The sequence below is a fragment of the Oncorhynchus gorbuscha genome, linkage group LG22 (assembly GCF_021184085.1).
Source record: "Oncorhynchus gorbuscha isolate QuinsamMale2020 ecotype Even-year linkage group LG22, OgorEven_v1.0, whole genome shotgun sequence".
Classification (NCBI taxonomy): Eukaryota; Metazoa; Chordata; class Actinopteri; order Salmoniformes; family Salmonidae; genus Oncorhynchus; species Oncorhynchus gorbuscha.
In genome coordinates, this window is record NC_060194.1 from 50,843,567 (window position 1) to 50,849,566 (window position 6,000).

Sequence of the window (6,000 nt, forward strand, 5' to 3'; positions counted from 1 at the left end):
ACCAGAGAGAGAGGTCCAGAGAGGAGAGGACCAGAGGGAGAGGACCAGAGGGAGAGGACCAGAGGGAGAGGACCAGAGGTAGAGGACCAGAGGGAGAGGACCAGAGGGAGAGGACCAGAGGTAGAGGACCAGAGGGAGAGGGCCAGAGGGGGGAGAGGACCAGATGGAGAGGACCAGATGGAGAGGACCAGATGGAGAGGACCAGAGGTAGAGGACCAGATGGAGAGGACCAGATGGAGAGGACCAGATGTAGATGACCAGAGGGAGAGGACCAGATGGAGAGGACCAGAGGAGAGGACCAGATGGAGAGGACCAGATGGAGAGGACCAGATGGAGAGGACCAGAGAGGAGAGGACCAGAGGAGAGGACCAGAGGGAGAGGACCAGACCAGGGGGAGAGGACCAGATGGAGAGACCAGAGGGAGAGGACCAGAGGTAGAGGACCAGAGGGAGAGGGCAGAGGGGGAGAGGACCAGGGGAGAGGACCAGATGGAGAGGACCAGAGGGAGAGGACCAGAGGGAGAGGACCAGAGGGAGAGGACCAGAGGGAGAGGACCAGAGGTGGACCAAGGAGAGGACCAAGTTGAGAAAAACATCTCAAGGATGATCAATGGAAACAGGATACACCTGAGCTCCATTTAGAGTCTCATAGCAAAAGGACTGAGTACTTATGTAAATAAGATATTTCAGTTTTTTTTAAAATTTGTAATAAATTTGCAAACATTTCTAAAGAACAGTTTTTGCGTTTGTCATTATGGGGTATTGTGTGTAAATTGATGAGAAAAAAACAATTTAATCAATTTTAGAATAAGGCTGAAACGTAACAAAATGTGGAACAATGTCAAGGGCTCTGAACACTTCCTGGATGCTCTGTATGGTTTCTTCATGCAAACTCCTGGCATTATAGAAGGCTGGTCTTTGACTTGGTCATATGGCTAAAGAAAGAGTGTGTGGTGTGTGTGTGTGTGTGTGTGTGTGTGTGTGTGTGTGTGTGTGTGTGTGTGTGTGTGTGTGTGTGTGTGTGTGTGTGTGTGTGTGTGTGTGTGTGTGTGTGTGTGTGTGTGTGTGTGTGTGTGTGTTGTGTGTGTGTGTGCATCCATATGTGTCCAGGTTTGGAGGGCAGTAGCCTTCCTTTGGGAAGTTTTCAATTTCCGGTCTGTGCGTGTGATCGCCCCAAGATAGGACAAATAAACTCCGTTCTTTAAATTAATGATAGCTGGTAGTTAGCCCAGTGATAATGCAAACCAAGTGTAGAAACACTGAAATCGCTCCTTGGCAACAATATAATAATAATAATAATAATAATAACTTTTATATGCCATTTAAGCTAATGACATGACAATAACGAAGCCTTTATCCAAAGTCAGTTATGATGACTTGGTCAGTATGAGTGTGGGGCCCCTGGTAATGACTCATATTCTAATGAGCATGACAAGTTATGATGTATCAGTATGGGGCCCCCTGATGTAGCCCCTGGTCAGTTATGATGTATCAGTGTGGGGCCCCTGGTCAGTTATGATGTAGCAGTGTGGGGCCCCTGGTCAGTTATGATGTATCAGTATGGGGCCCCTGGTCAGTTATGATGTAGCAGTGTGGGGCCCCTGGTCAGTTATGATGTATGATGTAGCAGTGTGGGGCCCCTGGTCAGTTATGATGTATCAGTCTGGGGCCCCTGGTCAGTTATGATGTAGCAGTGTGGGGCCCCTGGTCAGTTATGATGTATCAGTGTGGGGCCCCTGGTCAGTTATGATGTATGGTGTAGCAGTGTGGGGCCCCTGGCCCAGTTATGGTTATGGTGTAGCATGGTGTATGGGGCCCCTGGTCAGTTATGATGTAGCAGTTATGGGGCCTGGCCAGTTATGGTGTAGCCGTGTTGGGGCCCTGGCCAGTTATGGTGTAGCTGTGTTGGGGCCCCCCTGGCAGTTATGGTGTAGCCGTGTTGGGGCCCCTGGCAGTTAGTTATGGTGTAGCCGTGTTGGGGCCCTGTGATATCAATGGTATGATGTAGTACTGTGCACCTCCCATAGTCTGTTCTGGACTTGGGGACTGTGAAGAGACCAGTTCTGGTGGCATGTCCCTTGTGGTGGGCCCTGTGATATTAATGGGCATGGGTGTCCCATAGCTGTTCTGTGTGTGAAGAGATTTTACCTCAGACAGCTTGTCAACACCTCTTACAAAAATAAGTAATGATGAAATCAATCTCTCTTCCACTTTGAGCCAGGAGAGATTGACATGCATGTCATTAATGTTACTATGTGTACATCCAAGGGCCAGCCGTGCTGCCCTGTTCTGAGCCAACTGCAATTTTACCAAGTGCCTCTTTGTGGCACCTGACCACACGACTGAACAGTAGTCCAGGTGTGACTAAACTAGGACCTGTAGGACCTGCCTTGTTGATAGTGTTGTTAAGAAGGTAGAAACTAGGGCCTGTAGGACCTGCCTTGTTGATAGTGCTGTTAAGAAGGTAGAAACTAGGGCCTGTAGGACCTGTCTTGTTGATAGTGTTGTTAAGAAGGTGAGAAACTAGGACCTGCCTTGTTGATAGTGCTGTTAAGAAGGTGAGAAACTAGGGCCTGTAGGACCTGCCTTGTTGATAGTGTTGTTAAGAAGGTGAGAAACTAGGGCCTGTAGGACCTGCCTTGTTGATAGTGTTGTTAAGAAGGTGAGAAACTAGGACCTGCCTTGTTGATAGTGCTGTTAAGAAGGTGAGAAACTAGGGCCTGTAGGACCTGCCTTGTTGATAGTGTTGTTAAGAAGGTAGAGCAGCGCTTTATTATGGACAGACTTCTCCCCATCTTAGCTACTGTTGTATCGATATGTTGACCATGACAGTTTACAATCCAGGGTTACTCCAAGCAGTTCAGTCACCTCAACTTGCTCAATTTCCACATTATTCATTACGAGACGTAGTTGAGGTTTAGGATTTAGTGAATGATTTGTCCGAAATACAATGCTTTTAGTTTTGGAAATATTTAGGACAAGCTTATTCCTTGCCACCCATGAACTAACTGCAGCTCTTTGTTAAGCCATTTTATACACTACTGTCTGATTATTTTATTTAGTTGTACTTTTTAGCCTTCTTTCTCCCCAACTGGTAATTAGTGTCTCCTCTACAGACTCGGGAGAGGCGAAGGTCGAGAGCCATGTATCCTCCAATACACGACCCTGCCAAGCCACACTGTTTCTTGACACACGGCTTGCTTAACCTGGAAGCCAGCTGCATCAATGTGCCAGAGAGACACTGTCCAGCTGTCGACCCAAGTTAGCTTGCAGACTCCCGGCTGGCCAAACCTTCCCCTAACCCAGACTCCCGGCTGGCCAAACCGTCCCCTAACCCAGACTCCCGGCTGGCCAAACCATCCCCTAACCCAGACTCCCGGCTGGCCAAACCATCCCCTAACCCAGACGATGCTGGCCCAAACCCTCCCTTAACCCAGACTCCCGGCTGGCCAAACCCTCCCCTAACCCAGACTCCCTGCTGGCCAAACCCTCCCCTAACCCAGACGTCGCTGGGCCAAACCCTCCCCTAACCCAGACTCCCTGCTGGCCAAACCCTCCCCTAACCCAGACTCCCTGCTGGCCAAACCCTCCCCTAACCCAGACGACGCTGGGCCAATTGTGTGCCACCTCATGGGTCTCCCGGTCACAGCTGGCTGTGACACAGCCTGAGATCGAACCCGGGTGTGTAGTGACGCCTCAAACACTGCAATGCAGTGCCTTAGACTGCTGCGGCACTCGGGAGGCTCACCACTGTCTGATTCTAAAGGAGTATCTATGATTTATGAAGACCGCTCTGATTATCTCTGATTTATAAAGACAGCTCTGATCTTCTCTGATTTATAAAGACAGCTCTGATCTTCTCTGATTTATAAAGACAGCTCTGACTTCTCTGATTTATAAAGACAGCTCTGATTATCTCTGATTTATAAAGACAGCTCTGACTTCTCTAATTTATAAAGACAGCTCTGGACTTCTCTGATTTATAAAGACAGCTCTGATTTTCTCTGATTTATAAAGACAGCTCTGGACTTCTCTGATTTATAAAGACAGCTCTGATCTTCTCTGATTTATAAAGACAGCTCTGATCTTCTCTGATTTATAAAGACAGCTCTGATTATCTCTGATTTATAAAGACAGCTCTGGACTTCAGAGTGAGTGGCAAAAAAAGAAAGGACTTGACTTTCACTATTGAACAAAGAGCTTTAGCATGTGTGATTATGTGTGTGTGTGTATATGCTTGCATGTGTGTGTGGTACATATATGTGTATCAAACTGAGATAAGATTGACTGATCCAAGTTGTTTTGAAACAGGTCTGCCCATGTAAATCCATCTATCTAAAATCACCTCCATCTAACATCACCTCCATCTAACTAACATCATCTAACATCACCTCCATCTATCTAACATAATCTAACATCACCTCCATCTAACTAACATAATCTAACATCACCTCCATCTATCTAACATCACCTCCATCTATCTAACATCACCTCCATCTAACTAACATCACCTCCATCTAACTAACATCACCTCTAATGTTAGTTAGATGGAGATGATGTTAGATTATGTTAGTTAGATGGAGGTGATGTTAGTTAGATTGAGGTGATGTTAGTTAGATGGAGGTGATGTTAGATGATGTTAGATAGATGGAGGTGATGTTAGATAGATGGAGGTGATGTTAGTTAGATGGAGGTGATGTTAGATGATGTTAGTTAGATGGAGGTGATGTTAGTTAGATGGAGGTGATGTTAGTTAGATGGAGGTGATGTTAGTTAGATGGAGGTGATGTTAGTTAGATGGAGGTGATGTTAGATTATGTTAGTCAGATGGAGGTGATGTTAGTTAGATGGAGGTGATGTTAGTTAGATGGAGGTGATGTTAGTTAGATGGAGGTGATGTTAGATGATGTTAGTTAGATGGAGGTGATGTTAGTTAGATGGAGGTGATGTTAGTTAGATGGAGGTGATGTTAGATGATGTTAGTTAGATGGAGGTGATGTTAGTTAGATTGAGGTGATGTTAGATGATGTTAGTCAGATGGAGGTGATGTTAGATGATGTTAGATAGATGGAGGTGATGTTAGTTAGATGGAGGTGATGTTAGTTAGATGGAGGTGATGTTAGATTATGTTAGTTAGATGGAGGTGATGTTAGATGATGTTAGTTAGATGGAGGTGATGTTAGATAGATGGAGGTGATGTTAGATGATGTTAGTTAGATGGAGGTGATGTTAGTTAGATGGAGGTGATGTTAGATTATGTTAGTTAGATGGAGGTGATGTTAGATGATGTTAGTTAGATGGAGGTGATGTTAGATAGATGGAGGTGATGTTAGATGATGTTAGTTAGATGGAGGTGATGTTAGTTAGATGGAGGTGATGTTAGATAGATGGAGGTGATGTTAGATAGATGGAGGTGATGTTAGATGATGTTAGTTAGATGGAGGTGATGTTTAGATAGATGGAGGTGATGTTAGATGATGTTAGTTAGATGGAGGTGATGTTAGATGATGTTAGATAGATGGAGGTGATGTTAGATAGATGGAGGTGATGTTAGATGATGTTAGTTAGATGGAGGGGATGTTAGATAGATTGAAGTGATGTTAGATAGATGGAGGTGATGTTAGATTATGTTAGATAGATGGAGGTGATGTTAGATGATGTTAGATAGATGGAGGTGATGTTAGTTAGATGGAGGGGATGTTAGATTATGTTAGATAGATGGAGGTGATGTTAGATGATGTTAGATAGATGGAGGTGATGTTAGTTAGATGGAGGGGATGTTAGATTATGTTAGATAGATGGAGGTGATGTTAGTTAGATGGAGGTGATGTTAGATGATGTTAGTTAGATGGAGGTGATGTTAGTTAGATTGAGGTGATGTTAGTTAGATGGAGGTGATGTTAGTTAGATGGAGGTGATGTTAGTTAGATGGAGGTGATGTTAGATTATGTTAGTTAGATGGAGATGATGTTAGATTATGTTAGTTAGATGGAGGTGATGT